Below are 27039 nucleotides of genomic sequence, written 5' to 3'. Positions count from 1 at the left end.
TGGTGTTTTGTGGGATAGGTTGTCACCTGTGCCAGGCAGTGACTGTTCATGGTACTCAGCAGTACCTCAGTCCTACTCAAAGCATCTGAATCTGTTTCATTATGAGAAATGCTCTGGGCAAGAGTCTACTGTCAGGACAGAATATGGGGAAACAGAATGGCTTTCAATTGGCAAAGTTGTCAGACAAGGATTCATATTATCTCCCTACCTGTTCAACCTCTATGCAGAGTATATCATAAGGAAAGCTGGATTAGATCTAGAAGAAGGTGGAGTGAAAACTGGTGGAAGGAATATTAACAATTCATTTGCAGATGACACCATGCTATTGGCAGAAAATAGTGAAGACTTGAAACAGCTACTGATGAAGGTTAAAGGAGAAAGTGCCAAAGCAGGATTACAGCTGAACATCAAGAAGACAAAATAAATGACCACTGAGGAATTACACAATTTTAAAGGTAACAGTGAAGAAATTGAAATTGTTCACTATTTTCTATTCCTTGGCTCAATCATCAACCAAAAGGGAGATTGCAGTGAAGAAATCAGAAGAATATTGAGACTGGGAAGAGCAGCTATGAGGGAGATAGAAAAGATTCTTAAAGATGTCTCTCTGGGAACCAAGATCAAGATAATGCAAACGATGGTATTCCCCATTACTATGTATGGATGTGGAAGTTGGATGGTGAAGGAAGCTGAGCAGAAGAAAATTGATGCATTTGAAATGTGGTGCTAGAGGAGAGTTTTGTGGATAAAAAGGCAAATAAGGGGGTACTAAATCAAATCAAGTCTGAATTCTCTGCAGAATCTAAAATGACAAAACTGAGTCTATCGTACTTTGGTCACATCTGAGAAGACAAGATTCTCTGGAAAAGTCAACAATGCTAATAAAAGTGGAAGGCATTAGGAAAACAGGGAAACCTAAAAGAGGTGGCTGGACTCAATAAAAGAAGCCACATCCTCAGAATGCACGTCCTCTGGAATGTGCATTCTGAGTTCTTGAATATTAAAAATACCATGCGGTGTCACATATGACCTTGATCCAGGCTTCCAGATGAAATGTGAACAAAAGCTTCTATTACAATGTGCTTTAGATCCAGGACATTTATAGATCTGTTCAGTAAATGTGGCTGGAATAGTCAATAACCTATCAACTGCGTGAATCTGGTGACATCTTGCTCTCTGTTAGGTTCTGTTAAACTAGGAGGGTTGGCACATGAGTTTCAGATGGCTGTGGCATGATTTTTTTTAACCAAATGAGAGTACTTACCCAGGAGGCTTTTTTAATGCTAATGTTATATGAGAGACTGCATCTGTTCAGTAAAGACAGTCAGCCCTGTTTGAAACCTCAGCCTGAGCCCTGATACTACAGAGAGTTACTGTTCCCTCCCAATAAATGTGAGTAATATGTATGGTACTTTGATCTGGATAGTCCAGACAAGCTCTATCTCTTCACATCGTGGAAACTAAGTAAGGTTAGCCTTGGGGCAGTAATTGGATGGGAGATCTCCAGAGAAGACCAGGGTCACTGTGCAGAGGCAGGCAATAGTAAATCACCTCTGTTATTCTCTTGCCTTGAAAACCCCCAGCAGGGGTTGCCATAAGTCAGCTATGACTCGATAGCACTTTTTGCCACCACCAATCTGCACAGCGCTCCTTGTGTCTTAGCAATAATAGTTCTCATAAATGGGAATGAAGCATGCTGCAGTATAAAAATATTGTCACGAGCTACAGGGTAAAAAGCAATGATGTGAGATTTCTGAAAAAAATGAATAAAACATTTCTAGAATTTCTCTGGAAAATATTTGGATGCTCTGAATGGAACGTAATTTGGTTCAGCACATTTGTTTGGTCTTTTATTTAGTAAAACTTTAAATATACCCCATGTTAGTTTTATGCTCCCTAGCAACAAATTCTGGAACTGAAATATTTGATTAGGAAAAATATAGTGTGATTTATTTTTTATATTTACATTCAAACTTTTTTTGGAAATTACTGTTATTGGAATAATACTTGTAAAATTTAAGCCAATATGCGCTTGTGCCACTGTGCCCCATTTAGAAGTCAATAAAACATACCGGTGCACTCTCTCACATCCTAATCACGTGGCAACGTTAATCACAAAACTGCCAAACTTGCCTCGTGCTGTGGCATGCGTTCACCATTGTTAGCTTTATGAAACAAGGAACCTTTAGTAATGGCAAAGTTTTCTGTAGAAAAATGAAGTACCACAAAATGTTCTGCCTCACATCTTTGGAAAATACAGCCACGCATAAATGGGATCTGGGACTGCAGGATAAAATCTCAGTTCTTAATACTAGAATGAAGGCTAATAGCCCTGCAGTGGCGTGCAAACACAGTGAACATAAACGAAATTAGGTTTCTTGTGTTGTGAGCACCTTGGACTATTCAGATGTCATAGACTGGGGTTTTGTGTAACTGTGTGCCTAAGTAAGCACAAACGCGTATAGCAAAATTTCAAAAAAAGGTACAGAATATTAAACTTTTAGGACCTGATGTATTGTCGAAGGCTTTCACGGCCGGAGAACGATGGTTTTTGTGGGTTTTCCGGGCTGTATTGCCGTGGTCTTGGCATTGTAGTTCCTGACGTTTCGCCAGCAGCTGTGGCTGGCATCTTCAGAGGTGTAGCACCAAAAGACAGAGTGTCACACTGAGAGATCTCTGTCTTTTGGTGCTACACCTCTGAAGATGCCAGCCACAGCTGCTGGCGAAACGTCAGGAACTACAATGCCAAGACCACGGCAATACAGCCCGGAAAACCCACAAAAACCATTTTAGGACCTGAATTCAAATTTATATTAAGCCATTATATTGGGTTCACAGTATGCCTTTGGAAGAATCACTCCTTGTCTTTGTTATCTCACAGGGTTGTTGTGAAGATAAGTTGGAATAACCCTGTGTGTTCTTGTATAACACAACTATTAAAGAAGAGTGGAGGAGACTTAAAATTTGTGCTTTAAAAAGTGTAATCTTTTGCAAGATCTGTAATCTTTGCAAGCCTGTACAGTTGTACCTGGTTGGCATGATCAGATGTGTTGCTTTACCTGCTTTGTTTTCTCCTCAGTATGGCACACAGCCTGCTTTCTGTTTAGAATTGCAAAAGATCCCCCTGGCAGCTAACAGAAATAGAAGTGTAACATTAGAAAGGCGTTTTGCTTTGTCTTTTGAGAAAGTGCTCTGCTGAAAACTAATCAGCTCTCCTTTGCTTTTCATTTCAATGCTCCCTCCCCATCTGTTCCTCACTTTACCCGCGAAGTTCATCTGCCACCTGTCCCCTAAATGTGCCCCCTTTCTCAGCTTGTTTTTTTCACAGGGTTCCTTCTATCTGGGTGTTCTTGAGAACCTGTTTCAGAGGCTACCAGTCCGGTTTCTCTTTTCTAACTGCATTTAGAGGCTGAGTGCACTAAAGTGTTTAGATGTGTCTGCAGGTAACCGGATTCAAGCAAAATCATTCCTGAGTAAAAGTGTAAAATTTCTGGCAAAATTCCTGGGGGGAGGGGGGGGAGTGGAATCTTTGATTCGTTTTCCAGGAAATAATTGAAATTTGAAAAAAAAAATCCAATACTTCCCTGTCAAATGTAAGCTTCCTGCTCCTTTAACAGCTTAAAATCCATAATTTCTACATTGGCATACGAAATTGTACAAATAGGCATATTTATGGAATTTAAAACTACAAATGCCTGTTTTCTACAAGCAAAATTGCAAATATACCTAGTATGCACTAATATAAGAGAAAGATGTAAATTGCTGCTCTCTGTGCTATCTTAGCGTGTATATCTTAATTTTTACCATCTGAGAGACAGGAAAGAAATAAGGTGAAGTTAGGAAAATTTGTAGTAAAGAAAAGCAACTGTATTTGGACAGAAACAGTCTCTCTCAGTTGTAAAAGTTAGGATTTTTCAGCATGCTTGGATATGAAGTTTATAACATTGAAAACACAGAGCTCTTTAATTTATCGAACATGTTTGCATGTTAATTGTTGCCAAAGTTGTTAACACATTTTCAGGGATATGTTTATTGTTTAAAAGTTGTTTGTCTACAGTATAGGAATTATCATTAGCAAGTGCTGTACATTGTCTTGTATAATTTTTTTATGTTGTACATTTTGAGGGAGTAAAATCTTGTCATAAAAAGCGTTCCAAAAGAAAAAAGACAGGAACATCATTAGTGCTCCCTCCAACACCTTCCCCCCCCCCAGTTTTGCCACTGGAAAAATGGGAAAATTTTGGGAGGAGAGGAAAGACCTCCCCCACTTGAGGCTTCATATCCCTGCCCCAGTAGTATGTGGTGGCTTGTTCATTCTTTAGAAGCATCCGGTTAGCAGAGCAATAAATCTTTTGGTTTTTCTTACCATTAGATTGCTTGATAGGGCCAGAGAGAGGGGGCGGGGGGAGTTGGTTGATACATGCAGAGTGAATAACTTCCAAATAGAGATGCATTGACTTGCCTTCAGGATTAAATAAGCAGCAGTCCCCTCCCCCCCCCCCCGGGTATTTGAAACCTTCAGCATCAATGCACACATTCCACGTTTTGGTTCAGCATTTGGAGCTCTTGTGCAGATTAATTTCAGCAAATATTGCTGGTTTAGTAATCTGGCTTCATAGTAGTCAGGACTGCTCACCATCTGCTTTGGCATTTTTAAACATATCGGGAGGTTCTCTCCAAATGGAATGTTCTGTACTTGGCATGGCGTAGTTTTTATCCTCTGCTGTCTAGATTGGCTTGTCATGCATTGTAGCACATGGGTTCACTTTCATAGTTCACCAGTGGTCTTCAGTATGTTGTACAGGCATTTGTGATGTAGTTGGAACTAGGCAAAGACTCAGATGTTTCCATGCAGTAGTTTTCACCCATATTTATAAGAAAACTAGTTAATTTTGAAACCCAAGAGAGTTCTTCCTTGGTTAAATGGGCATAGCTGGTTTGGGGTAGGATATGTTCCTTGTCTCTTTGAGTGAATCCGTGTGGCTTATCACTTAAATGTTTTGCTGTACAAAGTGCTTTACAATTCTTACTTGTTCTACAGCATTGAGGGTGGTTTTGCTATCAAAATGCACAGTTGAAACTGATTTCTCAGAGGTTGTAGCTTAGTGAGGACTTGAATGCTTGTCTCTGAAGACCAGGTCTACTTGTATTGTTTTTGTTAAATTTAATGGCCCATGCTTTCCTCAGAGGATTGCATAGGGTTCACATGTGGTCTCCCATCCAAGGGTTCTTGCCAGACTAAACCAGCTTAGTTTGAGCAATAGAACTACATTATGTACATTCAGACCATTCTGTGATCGCTATTATTGCGTTGCTCATATTTAATTTTTTCTGCATTCTTTTTCTAGTAAAGATTGTACATGTAGCTTTTGAATGCACAAATCTTTTCCTTTTATAGGTTAGTGTTGGCTTTTTTGACTTAACAGCTGGCTTCTCTGCAATTATGAGTCACAACCTGCTTCTTCTAGAATGTTAATAGCAGACACCAGATATATTCCTTAGGTAGTGGTTAGTTTTTTATAGCTATGAGGGTAATATTTTAAAAGGAGGGAGTATTTTATTTAAGAATATTTCTCTCTTCTTTTACTGTTTATAGTAAAAGGCTAGCATGGGATGGTTGTAAGGTAGGTAGAATTAACAGTGGTATTTGTAAGCGCTGATTTACATTGATAGCATCTGTTACTGCTTGTGTATTTAATTCTGGACACTAAATTTTATTTGCAGTGGTAATTTTTTTCTTTGGGGGAAAATTGTATCCTTTTATCTTGATTTTTGCACGCATTCTTTCCATTCCCTTGCCTTGTAAAATTTCTGACAGCAGCCTGGATGATGGGTAAACATGTTATATAATTTGGTGAATCCTAGGTTATTGCAATCAGCAGCTTGTTGTAAGGGTTAGTGCAAATTAAATGGCAGAGGTTTTTTTTTAAAAAAATGCTCTCTGCCCCATGCCAAGAAAACAGATGTCTTCATTTTATCCTGGCTTTTTGACAGGATTTTGTCAACTATTATTTGAACTCTTTTCTCTTTGTGAATCTAAACCCTTTTCTGAGAAGAAACCACATCTTGGAGGTGGGAGGACAACCTTGACAATGAGACTGCAGTCATTTCTAAATGGACCTGTGGTCAGGCCTAGAGCCAGGGAACCATTTTCTATCACTAAAATATATATTTATGAAACTTTAATTACACTATCTCTTGGAAGTGTTTTTCTACTCGTCCTAATAATGGGCTATTGGAATAGCAAAGCACCACAAGAATAGAATTCAAAAGAGATTTTTATGGATTTATCAGGCAGTGTAATTTTAACATGTTTTTTTCCTGAGGGTTAGACCATGAGTCTTAATATTTATACAAACTAACTTTTGTCTTTCAGGATACAGAACTTTGTTCGAGGGGACATCCTTTTGGATTTTATCCATGTCCTGCTAACTACTACTTTCAGCTATGGAGTCGGTAAATACTTTACTGCCTTTTTACTTAAGTACTTTCTCCTTGATCAGAGGAATAATTTATATAAAAGTTAATATGAAAGGAAGACACAGATATGAATTAAGGCAGTGATTTTTTTTTTTTGCACTCTCCATTCTTAAATCCAACTGTTTTAATAGAACTTGAGAGAATGGCTGAGTTGGAATCAGGGAGTTTTGTAGTGTAGGAGAATGTCTTTAGGTTATTAAACTGGCCAATAGAGTTGGGCATGAACCGAAATACGAACCAAAGTTCATGACGAACCGGGCCGGTTTGTAGTCTGCGAACTGGAAGTTCGTCAGAGCCCATTTCTGATGAGCCACCATGAACTTTAGGCTGGTTTGTTTGGTTCATTTTTTGGTTCGTCACTGTAGACAGCCTGGTGCTGATCAATCAGTTTCCTAGGCAACAGGGGATGGACTTCCTGCAGACCCTCTGCTGACCTGAAAGTGGCCTTCCGCTGGCCCAGAAATGACCTTCTGCTGACCTGGATGTGACGATTTCACGAACCAAACGAACCGGCTCGTGAACCGGGGCAGATTCGTGAAAGTTCATGGTTTGTGAAATGCGACGGACCACACGGTTCATTTCCCCCCTGGTTCGTGCCCATTTCTACTGGCCAAATATCGCAAGTTACTTTTACTGGAGGCCTTCTTATTGCAAGAGATTTTTCTTTTGTTGATTTCTGTTTCATTCCAGCACAGTGTGTGGTAACTTTGAAAAGAGGCTTGAGGGTGAAGTTGCCTGTTCTCTCCCCTTCCGTCATAGATGGGTGCACTTCCTTCCCTTTTAGGCAGGTTGTGCATGGTCATAGTGGTCCTGTTAGTTTGCAGTTACTGCTTGCTATAGGTGACCAACTTAGTGCCTAATTGCACGGCCAGTTTTATGGTGGCTCATAAGCCCTTGACTGCTGATTCAGTGTGTCTTTACAGGCAAGCATATCATGAGATTTCTTAGAGCCTATTCAACTAAACACGTAGACTACAAGTTTTTACTTGTTATATTTAAAAAGTATATATGGCCTTTCTGTTTGAGATGATGCGTATCAGTTGGAATCTCCCAATTTCTGCATGAGCAAGGGGGGCATTTCTGACACACACACACACACACACACGGTACTGTTCCTGGGTGTCCTGTGTCCCCCCCAGGAGCAGCATTTCAGGGGGCATTCAGGTGGTAGCAGGAGAGGGAGGCAGAGAAGAGGGTCTTGTTAGTATGAAAGTTACAAACTTGTATTGGCTGTTTTTGTTCAAGGTTTTATCAATTACTGTTGGATAATTTGAGAAAGCAACTCGGGTCGTGCTTCTATAGGAATGACTTGTGAGGATATTTTGAACACTTTACATGTAATTAAGAAGGGCTCTCATAACAGAGTGGAGGCCAAACACTAAGAGCGGCCATCCGGTCATGTGCAAATACTCGAGCGGCAGACCTGACTCATCCTGGATCTGTGCACATAAGGTTTTGCTTTTCATTCAGGCATCTTTAGAGTGTTTATATATTTAAAACTTAAATATAACCTTTCTGTACTGAATGAGAAATGTTTGTTTTTGACTATCCGTCCAGCAATGAGAGAAACGGAATTTCTGTCTGGTAGGAGGAAGAGGCTCATTTCCCCCCTCCTTTTCACTTCTGGAGGAAGAAGAAGAGAATAAGGATTCATATCCTGCAGATGCAGATTTGCCAGTTCTGTTGCCACCAGTGTGTGGACCGGTGTTGATAAATTGGGGGGGGGGGGCGGTTCTTGAAGTGAAAAGCACTGAACAGATTTTAGAACAGCCACCATCTGTAGGACTACATCCTTTTACTTTCAACTGGGAAGGGCCACTAAATCACAGCATCTTAGCTAAAGCCAAGGGTTTCTTTACAGAAGGGAGAAAGTTGCCTATAAAAAGATTATTTTTACCATAAGTTCTGCTAGGGCATCTTAACAACCAGATTATTAGTGAATGGGTTCCTGAGCAACTGAATGTTGTAACATAACCAGGGTAAAACCCAGGATTTCCTCCCTACATCTCACTACCAGATCACGTGATTTAACGTAGCTATTGTGGGGCAAGGCATGTTTTGCTAATTTGTATTTTGATGGATTTTGTACTCTCCTTTAAGAGCCGTATGAAAGACTGTGAAAACTTGCCGAACAAATAACGATTGCCACTTTGTTTAAAACTTTGATCAGGAAGCTCAAGCTTCATTCCACTTCAGTAGCTGCCCCCTTTCGGAGCACCCTCCTGTTTCGTATCTATTTTCCATAAGAATGTTCTAAGGCATGTGTGCTGCTGCTTGGAGTGTCCAAGAGACCCTCTGCTTGGACAGCAGTCTAAGCAGAGACGTTGTGATTTATCTGCTGGTTGTGTGTCTGTCAAAAGAAAAAATGATAACAGCTGAAAGGAAAAAACAGCTTGCTGTTCCTCTGGTAGCTGATTTAAAGCAGAATATTGGCCAGGTATTAGCGATAATGCCTTTTTACTTTACTGCAAATAGCGTGACCCACTGCACACAGGGCCCATTCCAACCTTTTGTGGAGGACTTCTAGCAGTTTTTGTTTTCTGCAGGGGAGAGATGGGAGGTTTTATTTGTTTATTTATTTATACTTATATTCCACTCTCCCCACGAACAGGCTCCGAGCAGGTTGAGAAGGTGACAGTTGGTCCAGACAAGATTCCCAGGAGTTTTTGGCAGTGTCCTGCTTGGCGATAGCCTGTAGAACTTCGTTGAGTCTCTAGCTTTTGGGGTATTCTGATTGCCTGCCTGCAACTGTGTCTTTTTAATTCGATTATTGCTGTGTTTAATGCTTGTTTCCGATTTGGTTTTATTTTTTTGTAGTGGATATTTTGGGATTGAAAAAGAAAAATAAGCCATGACTAGGAAGTCACTGGTGTGTGCCTCAAGTCCCAGGCATTCAGCTGGGACTTCTTTTCATACTGTGAGACCTTTGGGTGATCTCTAGGCACAGTTATGACTGTCAGTTTTTTTTTCTCAGACCTTTATTTAGTTCTTTACCCTTCCTTTTCTCATGAGCTCAAGGTGAGCGAGCACGTTTTGCTTTAAGAATGCAGCATGTTTCAAGTCACAGGTGGAGACAGCCTTGAATGTTAATATTTTTGCGTTCCAGAATTCTTCACAGCCTGTTCAGTTGGAGAGTTTCTCTCCAATAGTATGATGTCTCTCCAGTAGTAGTATGGCTGTGTCCTAAAGAACACTAGGTTTGCTGTGGAGTAACCTGGTTTTGGTGAAGTCGGAGCAGTGATGCATCTAAATGCTTTAGCGGCAGCTGTGTAACTTCTTTTGTGCCATGTTAGTGCCTGAACTGCATGAAAGCATCTCTGTAGCACTCTGCTAAAACTCTGTAGCACTCTGCCTAATTTAATGGAAGTACAGTAAAAAATACAACATGGCCGAACTGTTAAATGCCACAGGACACTTATTGTCACTGTGGCATGTGCTTTAGGTTCATATTGTTTCTCGTTGATTTTTCATTTGGTCTCACCAAAGCAGCGCACTCTTGTTTTTCTGCTTTTTGTCACCATCACCCGGAGCTAGTATTTCGTGGACTGGTGGCTGGAATCTTTCCGTAGCATCAAACCCCTGGGTGTAGTTCTCATTTCTTACATGAAGCTTGAAGGGTCAGTGCTCCTCTGTGCAGGAATGAGGTTGAAGTGCCTTTTGATGGTGGTTTTGTTAGCAGTATTTCGCGGAGCTTGTAATGCATGTGTAGGTGTAAGATTAAAAGGGTGAATATGGTAGTGCTGCTAAGCAGGATTGTTTTTCCAAGTTTAAGTCTTACTTCCTTCTGACCTCCCAGGAGGAACACAATTGTAAATCTGAGGCCTGAAGAGAAAAGGCAGTTTCACACCTGCTTCCAGCATCAATTTTTTTTTCTGAAAAAAAAACCCACAAGTCCTGGTGCAGGTAAAACTGTTGAGACAAAATGGGGCCCCTTTCCCATTAACAGCTAGCACTTTGACTTGGGTACCCTGGCATTTTAGCATTTCCTGATTCTTGAATGAATGGGGTGGTGCAATCATTAATTCAGAAGGGAAAGAATTTATAGGATCAGAATTCCATTAAAACTCTGAATTTCTGTATTTCATCCAGCGTTCCTGGTTACAGTTTCAGATGTAGTACAATGTGCCAAAGTTGGTTCAAGTTTTTAATTATAAACCCTCAGCCAAATTAAGAGTGTGTTTTACTAATACATCCCAAAGTCATAAAAATAATAATTAAAAAAGATGGTGCATTCAGCATACCAACTACAAAGGGGAAAAAACCCTTACCCTTTGTTAACTATTGAGTATTTTCCTTTGTCAATAGCAAAAAGCACAATAGCAAAGACATCAGAGGGTATGGTTATATAAATAAATGGAGAAAATATGATGTGTTGTCAGTTTCACCCTATATACTCCTTTAAGGTTCTCATTCAGTGCAGTAGGGGTAAAAATGACCCAAATACCCTCAGGCTACACACAGTGATTTACAGTAAATTACTTAGGGGGTGGCGGTTTGCAGCACCACCGAGCAATTGATCTTATAAGCTTGGGTAGTGCCTGGTGTATGATTTACAGAAGATTAAAAACCAGCTTCTTGACCCTACAGTCTGGGCATAGCATAGGATATAGGGGAAGCTTTTTTGTACTCAGCCTCTCCAGGGGCATGCTGTATTTCTCCTAGTACTGGCCTTCTGCTCTGTGTGAGGAAGTGGAGGGCATAGAGAAAGAAAAGGTTTGGCTTGGGGCTGGAGGTGTATTATCTAGGAGAAGAAGGAAGCCACGGTGTAGTGTTCCTTGAGTGCCTGTCCTGTATCCTGAGACATGGAAAATTGAATGGGCTGCTGCTCATTCCACTGTTTTTGGAAGCTGATCAACAACATGTAGCCCTCTTGCTTTTATTCTTCTGAGTCTGTTTTGCACTGAAGAAGATAAATGGAATTTAGGAAAAGGAGTCTTGCAGCACCTTACATGGGTATGAAGAAAATGTTTTTTCTCTATCTAACATACACCTAACCCATTGAGGACGCACTTCATGCACATGATGAAGTGGGTTCAGTTCCACAAAAGCTTGTGTAAAAATAAATCTTTGTCAATTTTTAAGGTGTGACAGGACTATACTTATAAATTCCACTCCTTTGAATTTTGCTGCAAACACAGGTAGGACTCTGGAAAGTAGAATTTACTTAATCAAAAGTATTTTTGAAGCTTTCTGACAGTTATTTTTAATGAGGCTTCTTGACTCTGCCCCTTCCAGGGAGTGTATATGAATAGTCTACCCAGTGGTAACACTCCTGTCTATTGGGCTGTATGCTAAAGATGGCTGCCAGAATTTTCTGAAACCCGTTTACAGTCTCCAGTAGTATGACTTTGGATCTAGGGGCAGTGGGAAATATTTGCATTTGGTACTGTTTAGTGTCTCTTTACATCTTTCTCAGAAGATTTTTCTCACATCAGATTGAGGGTATTGACTAATTTGCTTGAGTAAATGTTGGTAGCTGTTGTTATGAAACCCTTTTTCTGGGTGAAGCCTCCCCCCATCCCCAGTAAAAGTGATTGCTTAAAAAAAGAGGAGGATCCACACTTGGTCTAGTCACTACAAATATAAACAGTACTTGTGTTTAATGACAGAGGTCTGCGTATGTAGAACTACATCCACCCATTGCACTGCATTTGAGGACAGCATGGCATGCGATTGGTCAGAGGCAGGCTTCAGTGGCATGTAGAATGCTCTGTTTTACAAGGAGTGCATCATTATGGGCTTCCTGGTCTGAAGAACACAAAAGATTCTTTTTGTAAGGATCCCACACATTTGGCTCCCTTTCCTGTCCTTCACTCTTCAATCAAGTGACTAGGGCAAAAGTGGGCAGAGTGTAACAACCAAGTGTTAAATAAAGATCTCTTGAGGTATAATCCATGCATCCCAACTGTTCCATTTTGTAAATTCACGTTTAACTGTTTCTTTAGTCTTCAGAACTCGTGCGCTGTCTTGTCCTACTGTTGGGGGAAGCCCCATGAAAACCATTCAGCTGGCCCAGTATTAAAGGCCCATTTGTATTTATGTACTTTGAAATGTTGGACTCCGCCCTGAGCCCGCCTGGTGGGGAGGTCGGACTAAAAATCTTTTTTTTTTTTATATAAATTTTTTATTTTTCATAGCTACAAAACACTACACAAAACTATCACAAGGAAAGGGGAGAGGAAAGGGACAAAGGGGGGGGGTGGAAAAAGAAAAGGGGAGGAATGAACTACAAACACTAAACACTACACTTCAATGTTTCCCTTCATACTGTCATAATACAAAAATAGCTCCATAAAATAATGATGGAGTGGTTAATCATACAGAGAATAAACATTTCAAATTCTGGTTAAACTTTCCTCCCCCTTCTAGGTCCCGGACGCAATTCTCTCTGTGCAACTGCTGTTGCGATGCTCTCCTCCCCCCCCCCCTCCGGCTCCTCCTTTTCTTCGTTCTTGGTGCAGCAGAGTTCTGGGTTTTTATTCTCAAAATCCTTTAGTTGATCTTCTGATAATATCTTATAGGCCTGATCTTTATATCTAAACCATATTCCTTCCGGGAATAACCATTTGTACTTTATTCCATGGTCCCTCAGAAGTGCTGCAAACTTTTTATATTTAAAACGCCGTTTCCGGACTAGAAATGGAACGTCCTTCAAAATCTTGACTTTCAAACCCATAAAGTCCAAATCCGCATTGTATGAGTTATATAGGATGGTGTCCCGAATCTTTTTAGATGAAAAGTCAATAATGATCTCACGAGGCAACTGTCGCTTTGTTGCATATTTTGAAGAAGCCCGACGGACCTCCAAAATGGCGCTTTTAACCTCTTCTTTAGTCGTCCTCGCGGGTGTCGCCAGTAATTCCGAGACCAAATCCCACAGATCCTCATTTTCCTCCTCTTTCACGTTTTGGAGACGCAAAATTGTCTGCGTTCGTTCCACCTGTAGCCCGATCAGCTGGATCTCCACCAACTTCAGCTCCTTTTTTGTAGCCTTCACAAGTGACGCACTTTCCAGAGCAGACTTTTCTGCCCCCCCCGCTGCTGCCTTAATGGTTTTCACCTCGCTTTCAATTAAGCCCACCCTTTGATCAGTTTCGTTCAGCTTGTCAACAAAGGGTTTTATAGCTTCCACCACCGCCCTGCGTACCAACTCTTCGAGCGACTCCCCCTTCTGCAAGGTAGCCGAGATTGACTTACCGAGAGCGGGACTTTGCCTCTTTGCTGCCATTTTGGGGGGGGGGGGGCAACAAAATTCTGGAACTCAACGAAGGGGAAGAGCGAGTCTTCTTCAGATCAACCTCTCCTTCACAAACGCTTGTAGAACAGAAGGGATTCGCTTGTTTACAGGCTTCCGCCTGTTTCTTTTACTTGCCGTTTCTCGTTGCCCGGCGGCACTCAAGGCGCCGCGCACATCTGCCGGCCTCCATAGGGACAAACGGGCAATTCCCCCCCCCGCATTGATTTCGGGGAGTTCTTCCCGCCGCGTCCCGGACCCTGGCTCCCTCCCTGGGAGTCCTGGGGGCTAATCCTTGCGGGTCAGCCGCCCGGTCAGGGTGCCCGGTCGTTTCCTCCCGGACCAGCCGAGAGGAGCGTCCGGCATGGCTGAGAAAACGAAACCGAATCACCGGACTAAAAATCTAATATAATACATAAATAAATACATTTGGAAAGGTAGTTTGTCTTAAGGATTGAATAGAAAAGAACTGAATAAAAATTCTGAATATGGCCTGCTGCAGAATGCTGTGGGCTCTTTCCTGGCATGTCATCTTTTTTACGATGATGCAAAAGGATAAACCTCATGCACGGTGCTTTCCAAGCTGAGCATGCTACAGAAGACATCTTGATTAAAATCATATGTGACAACTTAACATTTTAATGACTAATGCTGCTATGGATCTTGGGAGTGGATGAGCTAATTTTAGTTCCTCTCTTCAGAGGCTGAGCAAGGAAGTGGAAAGAGTCATTTGGGGCCATTATTCCCAATCCAGGGTGCCTGAGCAATCCCGCGTTGCTCTTCTGTTTCTACAGCATTTCTTTTCCTCCCCGCCTCCATCAATTGGCAAAATGACGGACAGGACTGCTGTCCATTCCTAAGCTCAGCCTGGAGGGGGAATCCTGCTGGGATGGGGATGGTGCTTGCCTCCACAGTGCACAGTTGCTAGTCATTAGGGAAGGTTTCAACAAGGAGAAATGCGAGCCCAGTCATTCTCCGGTCAAGAGTATTTTGAGACCTAAATTGTTTTGAAAGATGACTGGGTGGCTTACAGGGTGGGCAATACTTTAGTTTCTCTTTCGAAATAGCCTGATTATAGCAGAATCATTGGTTTTGTATTAGTAAGCTAACAAACATGGGTCCGAATATCTTCTTCAGATCAAACATTATGATCTGCATAGTGTACCGCATTATGAGTTTCAAGGTTAGAGGTCCATGAGGGATTGCAGGAGTGGGGACTCCCCCCCCCTGCCAGCGTCCTGGGATTTTGCAAGCTGTCCACTGCTTGAGAAGGTAATGTCTCCGTTCTTCTTTTACTCATGACTCCTAGCATTCTGGCTTTCTTTGGGCAAACTCAGTCCTCCTTAGACCATTTTTAGATTTTGTGTTGTTAAATTTACAGTCCTATTTTTCTGCCTGCCTGGATGTACCCCCAGTTATCTAGAAGCCCTTTCCAGTTGTCGGCCTCAGTTTGCTGTTTTTCTAATTGGCATATGAGCCATGCTGGTTACTCTTAGGGATGATTATTGGCTTGCTAGTGGGAGCCAGGGTCTGGCTAGTCTGGCCCTGACTCCTGGAGGTGTCATCTTGTGTGTCATTTAGAGGATTGTCTTCTGGGCCCACCTGAATGATTTTGTATAATTATCTGAGCTCTTTGGTTTGCTTGGTTCTCATATTATGAATATTCTTTTAAACTTTTTAAGGACAGCCTAGGGAACTTAGAATGGTTGTCAATGTGAAAATTTTGTGGAAAAATTAAGCTTCTGTTTTTATATCTATCAAAGTGTACCAACGTGGATCGTTGTCATATAAACATGCTTTGGTTACAGTTTAACCAGTTAGTATGCACCATTGTTTCAGAAACACTTGGAGCACCAGCAGAAAAATTGATTTCATCCTGAGGAGAAAGCTGTGTTAGTCGGTAGTTGCAAAATAGTAAAAAAGTCCAGGAGCACCTTTAAGACTAACCAACTTCATTGAGGCATAAGCTTTTGAGAACCACAGCTCTCTCATCAGATGCATGCCATGCATCTGACGAAGAGAGCTGTGGTTCTCAAAAGCTTATGCCTCAATGAAGTTGGTTAGTCTTAAAGGTGCTCCTGGACATTTAACTGATTTCATCCTGATGGTTTAAGCCATGGTCATTTCAACAAGCTTACTCTGATATGTACTGTATGATCTTTGGTGCTATGAGACTCTCTGCTCCACTTGTGAACACCATGAGAATATTGGGGGTGGGGGTGGGAAATAAGGCAATGTCGTGAACATCTGTGCTGCTGGGCCTGCCGCATGTATGTTAATAGAGGCAAAGCTAGTTAAAGGAATGAAGATAATACTTTGGAACTAAAGAGAACGCTCCCTCAGAGATAACGTGACTAGGTATAAGGTGGCATTTCAGGGAAATGGGTTGGCAGCGGAGGAGAAATGGTTTTTGTAGGTTAATGTAACCTTTCTAAGGATATGTCTGTGTTGGGGGCTTTTCTTGTGTGTGTTTTATACAGGATGTTTAATCAGAAGAGCACAAGAGGAGTCACCTGTGTTTTGCTCCATGCAGTTGTCAGAGCGAAGAATTGTGTATGCCTTCTGCATTCTTGTGTATATATCCTCTTAATATAGAACAAAGAATGTCTTCACTCTGCGAATTCCGTGACTGGAAAGCCACGAGAAGCTACAGCCTCTGTCTTGTTTCTTCATTGTAATCTATTTGTTATTTCTATAGCACTAACATATCAACACTTTACAATAAAAGTTCACAACAGCCGCTGCCCCTCAGACATACAATTTTCAGAAATATTGTGGAGGAGGGAATTTTGGTCTGAAAAATAAATAACCTGCTTCAATTCATGCTGTGATCCATGCTGTGATTTGGAGGCTAGTGAGCGAATCATGCGCTCGTGTGCTCGTTCCTTTGTTTTGTGTGTGACATCCTGCTCAGGTTCCTGTTTAGTGTTATCTGTAGTTTGCTGGGACTCCTGGACTGGGAGACGTTGGTGTGCCCTCAGAAATCTACTTCAGGCCATTTTAAAAAAACCCTGATTTATTGGGTTGAATCCAGTACCTCCCGTCTGTTAAGCGAGGAATCTCCATTTGGTTGAGGACTCCTTTCATTGGAATCATCCTCCAGTGGAAGGCTTCTCACAATAGAAGGGAGCCGTTGGGTTTGACTTGGTTTGCCGAGTGAGATGTGGCTAACATGAAGTGGAGAGGGAAGCCATACGTAAGTTTGTTGCTTGTTTCTGACCCTTTTCTAAACCATGATTTTGGGGGACTATCTGACATGAGCCAGTGAAAAATGTGGACATTTAAAGTGCAGCTCACGATTTTGGAGGTACTTTGAAGTTTAAAATTTTAATTTCCTAGATTTCTGACATGTAACCCAGTCGGTGCTAGCAGTCCTGGAGCCTGGCTCCTAGGCCATTTCCTCCCACCCTTAAGGTTCAGCTTCTTTGTTCACAGCCCTGGAAAATGCTTTGGTTGGCCTCCGCCGTAATATTCTTGATAGATGTTCAGGGTCTGCTAGTGGGGAAGGTGGGGCTTCAGCTCACCAGTGTTTTTGTTGGCAAACTGCAATAGTCTAAAATTATAAAGGTGGACAAGCTTTTTTGAAATGAGACTAAGGAGAACCAACATGGCTCAGTTGGCATAGCCCCTCTCAACAGAGCTGCATCTGCATCTAAAATCCTGTTGCCCTTAGCTTAGTCCTGGGTGGTTAGGTTAACATCATAATTGTTTAAAGATCCTTAATAGTTCTGGTTATTCTCTGGCAGCACTAAACTTATTATTGCAGTCTTGCAAGAAATAGACTTCCTCTTCATGTTGCACAAACAGAATAAAATCCATTTGTTGTACTTAGCAGTCTCTCTCTCTCTTTTTTTAAAAAAAAACCCTCATTCCTGCAGTCTTGCCAATATCCTGTATTTGTTTTTCACAGGAAAGCTTTTAACTTTTCCTTAATGCAAGTTCAGTTGTGATAGGTTTTGCATGTTTTAATGTTTTTCTTTTCTAATACAGGATAAATATATATGCAGGAATGAAGCTTTTTTTCTAACTTTTCAGTTAGTGGAAAAATTATTTTAACTGAAACATTTTAACATGTTTCTATGAATTGTATCAGGGGTTTCAAGCAAGTTGTGTTTGGGCAGGATTTTCACCTCAGTGTCTCTGTTTGGGAGCCATTAAGCATCTGGCACAGATCTCCTGAGCACTGTAGGTTTTAGGGTTGCTCAGTCAAATCGGGGGAGGCAGCGTCCTGGCCTTTGGGTTCTCCTTGTTGCCCAGTGTGTTCTTTCTAAACATGCAGTGCTCCCCAAGGCTGCGCTGAATGCGGGAGGAGGACTGGGGTGGTGGGCAAGTGGCCTCTCAGGGACAGCCCCGCTGCAGTCCCTCTCCTCCTAGAACCCGGGAGTTTCCTGGAGCGTTGTTGGGAAGTGGCTGTGTTTGCTCCGAGTGACAGAGATTGCGGGTGTTTTCTGTCTTTCTCTCATTCCTTCAGAACAGCTAACCAACACGAATAGGAGCCAGTAACTCTGATAATCTAATTAATTTTTATTTTATCAAATTTATACTCCGCCCTCCTCGCAAACAGGCTCAGGGCAGCTAGTAACATATATTATACAATTAAAGCCATATACATACTAAAAACCATGTGCGTTATGTGCTGTCAAGTCGTTTCCGACCTATGGCGACCCTATGGATGAAAGACCTCCAAAATATCCTACCATTAACAGACTTGCTCAGATCCTGCAAACTGGAGGACGTGGCTTCTTTTGAGTCAAGCCACCTCATTTTAGGTCTTCCTCTTTTTCTGCTGCCTTCCACTTTTCCTAGCATTATTGACTTTTCCAGAGAATCTTGTCTTCTCATGATGTAACCAAAGTACGATAGCTTTAGTCTTGTCATTTTAGCTTCTAAGGAGAATTCCAGCTTGATTTGATCTAGTACCCACTTATTTGTCTTTTTGGCTGTCCATGGTATCTGCAAAACTCTCCTCCAGCACCCCATTGCAAATGAATCAATTTTTTTCCTGTCAGCTTTCTTTACCGTCCAACTTTCACATCCATACATGGCAATGGGGAATACCATAGTTTGGATTATCTTGATCTTGGTTCCCAGAGAGACATCTTTATCTTTACGGATCTTATCTAGCTCCCTCACAGCTGCTCTTCTGAGTCTCAGTCTTCTTCTGATTTCTTCATTGCAGTCTCCCTGTTGGTTGATGATTGAGCCAAGGAATAGAAAATCTTGAACAACTTCAATTTCCTCATTGTCAACTTTAAAATTGTGTAGTTCCTCAGTAGTCATTACTTTTGTCTTCTTGATGTTCCGTTGTAATCCTGCTTTGGTGCTTTCCCCTTTAACCTTCATCCGTAGTCATTTCAAGTCTTCGCTATTTTCTGCTAGTAATCTAAAAACCATAAAAACGGAGATGTTTCGGTAGGCCTATGAGCAGGGGTCATTTCATAGAAAAAGAACTGCAGGAACTCCTTAGCATATCTCTTTAGCATTTGTCACACCCCCTGACATCACCGGAAGTGTGTCAGAAGGCAACACCCACCCCTCAGGCCCCTTTCCCCAAAAATCTCCAGGTACTTCCTGAAAATAAAGCAGAATGAACTCAAAGCAGCTTACCCTCTTCTGGAGAGCCAGTCCCAGCAGCCCTACTTGCACGGACACACTCACTCACTAGTCACGAATGAAAATAAAGCAGCAGAATGAATTGAAGCAGCTTACCCTCCTTTGGCAATCCAGGCCTAGTAGCCCAGCGCGCGCGCGCGCGCGCACTCACTCACTCACTCACTCACTCACTCACTCACTCACTCACATACACACACACACACACACACACACGAATGAAAATAAAGCAGCAGAATGAATTGAAGCAGCTTAGCCTCCTTTGGAGGGGAGGCAGAGTGGAGGAAAAGGAATCGTGGGCGGGGCCAAATCCCACGTGACCACTTTTCAGCTCTACTGGAACGCCGTTCCGGCGCGTTCCCCCTCCAAATGAGCCCTGCCTGTGAGAGTGGTTGAGGAGCTGACAAACTATCCTGTTTGTCCCTTGCCTGTTTTCCTTTGTTCCACTCCACTTTTTAATGAGATCTGTGGATTTTATTTTTTAAATGATTTTAACTATTGTATTTTAAATTTTTTTGGGTGCTTTTATGATGTTGTGACCTGCCCTGAACCTGCTTGCGGGGAGGGTGGGATACAAATCCAACAAAATAAATAAGTGAATAAATAAATTTGCTGTCTCTCAACCAAAGGCCTGGCGGATCATCTCTATTTTGCAAGCCCTGCGGAACTGTAATGGGTCCCACAGGGCCCATATTTATTTCAGTTGGGAGCCAGGGCCTGGTGGAACATATTAATGGCATATATCCAAGTGCAACGATTTCTGCCAGATGTCCCTTCCCGCTGCAGACACCCATGCTGTCCTTGAGGGTCTGCTGACCCCCAAGAACAAAATTTAGGGAGACTTGGTAGACTGCAGCAGGTGGTAGAAACAGGAGTGTCCTGGTCGGATATACCCCAGTAGTTATGTGATGGCTGGGAAAGGGAGGAGCTTGAGCAGACACCCATTGATAGCTAAATGATAGGCTGTTGACAAAATTAGACCCCCAGTAGACAAATACAGGTATATTTGTATTCTTGTGCATGTATTGTGCATGTGATTTGTTCACAAGGCTTGAAAAATTAAACACACAAATCTAGTCTCCTGCTTGTATGTTTAATCTTACTTTGTCGTGGTTAACTGAGTGCTTTACATCAGTGATAAAATATGGATTGTTGTGATGACTTTTGGGGCTACTTTGGAAGGACGGGGAGAATTGCTTGCTTAGATTTCATGCAGAAAAATCTAAATAAATGAGACAGACGAATGAGGTACCTCCCAACTCTTCAGTGTTTAGACAATAATGTGCAGCTTCCACAAAGCTTGCTTATTACACTGTTGCCACTCTCTGTTATCAAGCTCATTATTCTGTTTTAATATAGTCAATTAGCAGCACCTATGCAAAGTTTGCCTTTTGTAATTAAAACATGATTCTCCTGAAGATTCTTAATTTAATAAGTTGACAGTCTTCAGATCCATCAGTAACCAATCCTTTTTTGAAGGATTGCGTCTTCCTGTATTTCCAAAAATAATTCTAGTTGCTGTTAAATATAAAATTACATCATGGTATTCTGGAAGTATGACACATTTTACATAATCTAGGAGGAAAATTAATGGGTCCATGGGTGTATGGAAATGTAACATTTCAAAGATTGAATTTGCAATCATATTCCAGAATGCTGAGCTCCTAAACAACTCCATCATATGTATCGAATCTCTATTAGCTTTATGACAGATCCAACAACTGTTTATTTGCTTTGCGAACTTTAGGAATTTTCTAGGGAGATAGATGCTGTTAAACAAACATCTTAATACAACTCTCTTATAATTCTAATTGTAAGTATTTCAAAAATTCAAAAAATGTACGTTGCATCTCTTGTATTGTTTTTAAGGGCTTCTTTTTTTAGAGTTCCGGCACATTTGGTATATTGTGGATCATATATAGTTTGCAGTTTTCTATAGAAGTACTAAGTATGTTATGTCTAGTCACCGCTGTGCCTTGCATCATTGTGTTTTCTCTGAGAAGACAATACAGCTCTGTGATTTCTTATGCAAGTTTGAACCAAGTAAGAGGACTGTAAACCTGATCTTCCAGCTGCATAAGTAGGACACTGAATTGAGCATAAAGGCAGCTTGGGATTCTCGCACCTGTTCATAGAGCACAGCACCCTACTGTCACACAGCTGAAAGACCCGCTTCCCCAGTCACAAGCCCAAACACTGCCAGTGGACCTTAGCAAACGCAGTATGCAAAGCATACCCATGGTCAGCTGGGATATTGGCATCTTTGGATTTGGAAGAGTGTTGTAATTGTGGTAGCATTGAATGCTGACATATTACAAAGCAGAATGGCCTGTGTGGGTATTGGGGGAAAGTTCATATTACTCCTTTCTAAGTCACTTGGAAGGTAAACAATTCATTATTGTCAGGGGTGGGGTGGTGGTTCACAGTGGTGTTGCGTGGGGTCCTGGCACCCGGGAAGTGTTCATCGCACAGGGTGTCCCCGCTTCCTAGCAGCACTCGCACAGTTTGGGCCACTTGCCTCCCCGCCCATTACCTGGCTGCTGCAGGAGCCAGAGGGCCATATCAGTGCCCAGCGAGCTGGCTGCCCTGTTGGCACGCAGGTGCTGCCAGCTCTACATACTCCTGGCGGGCCAGCTCGGCGCCCAGAAAGCTGGCCATCTGTTGGTGCGGCAGGCGGCCAGGGCGGTGCATGCTGCCGCCACCACCTCTGCATGCTCCCTGGCCAGCAGCTGTGTCTGCCGCCCTCTCTTTGGCGGCACCCAGGGCGTGACCCCCCCCCCTCCCAAATACGGCCCTGGTGGTTCAGGACATGAGCAGAGGATGCTAACATCGTGGATAGGTAACAAGAGGTGCTTGGATTAGCCAAGCTGAGTATAACAGGAATGTAGCTTTGTCTGATGAAAACCAAAGCAGCTCCTTTTTCTGTTGGTCCCAGACTCCCTGCTTGAAAGTTCAGCTTCCTTATCCAGAACTTCTATCTTCCTCATGTATTTAAGTGCCAACTTTTATAGGTCTTTCTGACCTACTACTTGCATACAAGTCCTTTATAGTGCAAGTCCTATGCATATCTACTGAGGCCTCAGCCCATTGAAATCAGTGGGCTTAGACAGGAAACATTCTGCATAAGATTGCACTTTTTCTCATGTTTACGCAGGGTATGGTTTCATAAAGCTTGTTTTGATCCTTGAGAAGAGTGAACTTGACTGTGATAAGTATATGAGATTCAGTGACTTCAGAATGAAAACCATAGATTAGGTGGCTCATGTATATAGTGTTTGGATCATATTGTGCAAGGTGTTCTGGTGGGGGCGAGGGCTCTGCCCCCGGCTATCACTTACCTGGCCGGCAGGGAGAAAAGGTGGGGGAACAAGCCTCCCAGGGCACATTCCTGGCACGGCGCAATGATACCACTTCCAGGAATGATGTCATTGCACAGGCCGTGGGAGTGCTCCCATACTTTCTGCCGGGCCGATTTGAGCCCCAGATTGGCAGATTTTTTTAAAGAATTGGCCCGGCGTGAAGCGTGGGAACACTCCTGCAGTCCGCATGATGACATCACTCCTGGAAGTGACATCATTGTGCCGCACCTGGCAACCCTGTACTCTGGAGATGTATTGCTCTGAAGTACTCACCAGTGCGGACAATGAATATATCAGAAGACAGGCAGTTAACTTTGCATACATGGAAACTGACTGGCCAAAACTGAGTGTCCTTCGTTGGTTGTGCTTCATTAACCATCTCATTGGGGAAAGCGGTATATTGTATTGTGGTAGATTTCGTATCGACCTGCAATAGATTTCGAGTTAGTTTCCTGTTTTTATGGAAAACTGTAATGCTGCATAGACTTGGCTTATGACCTAAATAAAGTTCATTCTCAGTATGAAGAAGAAAAAGCTGCATGTCCCAGTGGGGTGTTTTTTAAGCCTGCCAGTTAAACAGTGGGCCGGATTTGTGGCCTTGTCCTTTTCCTTTACCATGGCCGTGCAGGCCAGCTTCTATAAATCCCCTCAGGCCCTAGCTTGGTTCTGTAATACCCAAATGTATTGTTTGAGGTCTTGCATTCCACCGAGATCAAAGAGCCTCTGGGCCACATCCACTGAACATCTAAAGCTGTTAACAATCCTTTGCCTCCTGTCCGGATCCAGGTGCTGCACACTTACTGGGCGAAAGGCAACAAGGGCTGTTGCAGCTTTTCGGCTTTTTTTGCTTAGTTCTGACTGCTCTGATTCACCACAGCTGGTGAAACAGATTTGGTTCAGACATGTACGGTGGTAGCTCATTTTCATGCTCAGAATTATAATTATGTTCTTTCTATTCAAGCTCACAGCTGTAAAAGATTTCTTCGAGTGTGCATTACTTAAAACTTACAAGCGTTAAGTAACATGGTATAGGAAACATACCAAAGTTTACCAGCATCTATAAACTTTTTAATTGTAGTGTTCTTTAGAACAGGCATGGGTGCCTGCCTACTTTTCTTCACATGTGCCTGCTATATAATACCTTTGCTTCAAACGGAGGGCCTGAAAGAGTCTGCTCTATAAATGAAATGGGTGCTGTTCTGACTTGCCCGGCTGTCCTTGACATCTTTGCCTGGTGCAACTTGACTGAAGCTTCAACCTCCATATTTTACTCTTTAAAGCCTATTCATTATCTCCTAATCTCCTTGAGACACTTTAAGGCATAGCCAGTTGGTTTACTTGGTAAATGCGAGCCTAATTCATTTGATCTACTTTGAACGCAAGAAAATTTTTGACAAACTCTCTAAACAAAATGAAGAGCCCGGTGGTGCAGAGTGGTAAGCGGCAGTACTGCAGCCCAAGCTCTGCTCACGACCTGAGTTCGATCCTGGCGGAAGCTGGGTTCAGGTAGCCGGCTCAAGGTTGACTCAGCCTTCCCACCTCCCGAGGTCAGTAAAATGGGTACTCAGTTTCCTGAGGGTAAAGTGTAGATGACTGGGGAAGGCAATGGCAAACCACCCCGTAACAAAAAGTCTGCCAAGAAAACGTCGCGATGGGTCAGTAATGACTTGGTGCTTGCACAGGGGACTACCTTTACCTAAACAAAATGATTTTGTTAAATGTTGTCATACCATTTGCTGTATAAAACTGGCCATTCGTTCATTTCTGAGGGGATCTTTCTAAACTTCAATAATGTTGTCTCTACTGTCCTTTTTGTAAATCCTAATATGCAGGATTTTAACAGAGGCAGGACTGGAAGGTTTAGGCTCCTTGACCTCAGACAGCTCTGCAAGTTGCTTGGACCAATCTCAGCATCTCTGTTTTGTTGGGGTTTTGCACATACCAAGGCAGTGTGTTTCCCAGTGGGGCAACTGTTCTTTGCGTCAGGGTCTTTAGACATGCATCCTTGAGCTAAGGAGTTCCATCCCACATCGTACAAGGCAATGGCCAAGCTTGCTGAGCATTGCTGCACCCTGTCCCCCATCTGCTGAGGCTGTGCCCTAGAACATGTCCAGTGATCCCCATAGATGGCAGAGGAAGGTCTGTAGTAGGTTACCAGTATGGCAGAGAAGCTTCTCCACAGTCTTTTAATTAAGGAACCCTTTCCAAGTGTCCACTTGGTTACTAGACTTTGAGTGAGGAATCCCGTCTCTTTTGTGCTCTGTGCATTAAGATTTTGGCTGTAGGGAGTCTGATATATTTTGTTTTAGAAAGTTTCTTTGTATCGTGTTGTGGGAATGCAGTACCACATGTATGAGTCTGTTTCTAGTGAGTAAGAACATAGACTTCATTTGACTCTCATATTGAACCATAGTTTGCTCTAAGCCTGGTTAGTGGTGATGGCTGAGTGCAGAGGTGACTCAGCTAACTAGAGTTCAGTTGGAAGCAATCTGAGATATAAAACTGGGATGGTTTGTTAACTGCAGCTTGCACTAATTGTGGCTTGTGATACAAAGCACAGTTTGAACAGCACTGCCCCTTGGCAGTATAGGGAAGGTGTACTCTCTATGGGAGCCAAGATGCATCAGTCAAACCAGGGTTTACACACAGGCCAGTATCTATTTCTTACATCTGGTAGAGTAACCAGAATCTGGAACACAAAGCAAACACTTAAATGCCACTATAGTTCCTAAGAGGAGCCCCTAAATTCCCACGACATGATCCTTATTCAAAACATACTGATTTAAGCACATATTTTGGGTTAGGCAGCTTGGTGAATGTACAACATTCATAGAAATGAATCCTTCCATTTCTGTACTTTGGTATTTGGGGGAGACAGTGGAACATGCATGCAAGTGAATACTGTAGTATTCAAGGTGCCACTGGACAGTATTCCTGTACAACTGTTCCATTTGCAGAGGGGTTTTTTGGGCTAAGATAGTGGGTGGGTGGATAGGTTGCTCTGCTACTGGAACAGACTGTAGTATAACAGTTTGAGATGGCATGCTGGATCTTACTTCAGTATAGCTAGAGGTAATCTTTATGGATTGGAAGTCCAGGTATATAATGCTCACTGTTTGATCCAAACAATGGTGAGAAAGAAAACGAAAGATTGTGTTATCTTAATTCTACAGAGACAACTTTCTGGGGTAGCAAACTGCATTTTACTCAGATTATGTTACTTGAGACTGACTTTATGGGAGTTTGGCATTGTGACCTCCAAGCAGACAGAGTTTGGAAGGCATTTGTTTCTTGAGGCACTTAGGCAGGGCAGCAGTCTGTGGCCCATCTCTTGGGTAGAAAAGTTCTTGTGAAACTTTCCAGCTTTTTAAATGGGCAGCCAGTACAATATCTGAATGCAGCACCATAGTTCAGTGCTGTCGGCTGCATCTTCCAGAACAAGTATTTGTCATCGCATTCTAAACATTTTTAGGAGAAAGAGGATATCAGTGTGGAAGTAGAAAAAGAAGCAACTGCAATGAGAAACGTCCTACTAATTGGGGCAAAACATAGGCACAACCATGTGAAATGTTAAGTGTAGTTTCTATTTCTTGTGGAAACTGAAAATCTCACAATTAAATTAGGAAAATTCATACATACATTTTTATGTAGGGTTTGAGTTGAGTGGCACTTTAGAGACCTAAGCTTGATCTAAGCTTCTTCATATACCAACACTCAAAACTGTACATCCTGAAAATCTTGCTGGTGTTTAAAGTCCCACTGGACTCAAATCTGGTACAGACCAACACAGCTACCTACCTGAAACGATAATTCTTATATGTGATTTTTGTTTTTTAAGGATTTGGTCCCATTGACTCCAGTGTGGACTTATTTCCAGTTATGTGAGCATAGAATTTCAGTATATTGTTTTCCCTTTCCATGGGTTGTCTATTAAAGGCAGGGGAGGCAAGGTTCAAGCTAAATACTATTCTTGCGAATTCTGAGCATTTCCTATTTCATATGCAAACTAGTGTTGCTCAGGGACTACAATTGCAGGGCCTGGCAAACTGAAACTTCATTTTAAGGATAATTTTCACTCCTTTAGTATGCTGTGCTGTGATAATAAATAGCCTGAATGGAGACTTTAAGGACGGCAGAGAAGCAAGTTTTTTTTAGCTTTTTGCAAATGAGTGGTGCGTTTGATGAGTAAGGTCCTTTGATAGAGGAGGATGCAGTCTTGACTCCTTGAACAAGGATTATGTGAATGGCATAAAGGTATGGTTTTTACATTTGAATTAAAATACTCATGGAATGAGGCAGGTCTAAGGTAGTTATAGCACTTGTATGGCTTGGTTCAGATAATTAATAACAAGTAGG

The 27039-nt window shown here is 42.2% G+C and overlaps 1 protein-coding gene across 2 annotated transcripts in view; it reads left to right on the top strand.

Moving 5' to 3' along the window:
- The window catches only part of ANKRD11 (ankyrin repeat domain containing 11), a 173306-nt gene that overhangs the window by 15400 nt on the left and 130867 nt on the right, over positions 1 to 27039 (top strand). For both annotated transcript variants that reach the window (XM_055000781.1, XM_055000779.1), the window contains exon 2: positions 6377 to 6456. The gene's annotated coding sequence lies outside the window, so the exon portion shown is untranslated. The remainder of the gene's footprint in view (positions 1 to 6376; positions 6457 to 27039) is intronic.

This window comes from Eublepharis macularius, chromosome 16 (genome assembly GCF_028583425.1).
Source record: "Eublepharis macularius isolate TG4126 chromosome 16, MPM_Emac_v1.0, whole genome shotgun sequence".
Taxonomy (NCBI): Eukaryota; Metazoa; Chordata; class Lepidosauria; order Squamata; family Eublepharidae; genus Eublepharis; species Eublepharis macularius.
The sequence above is the reverse complement of the archived record's forward strand: the minus strand, read 5'-3'. Positions and strand labels throughout refer to the sequence as shown.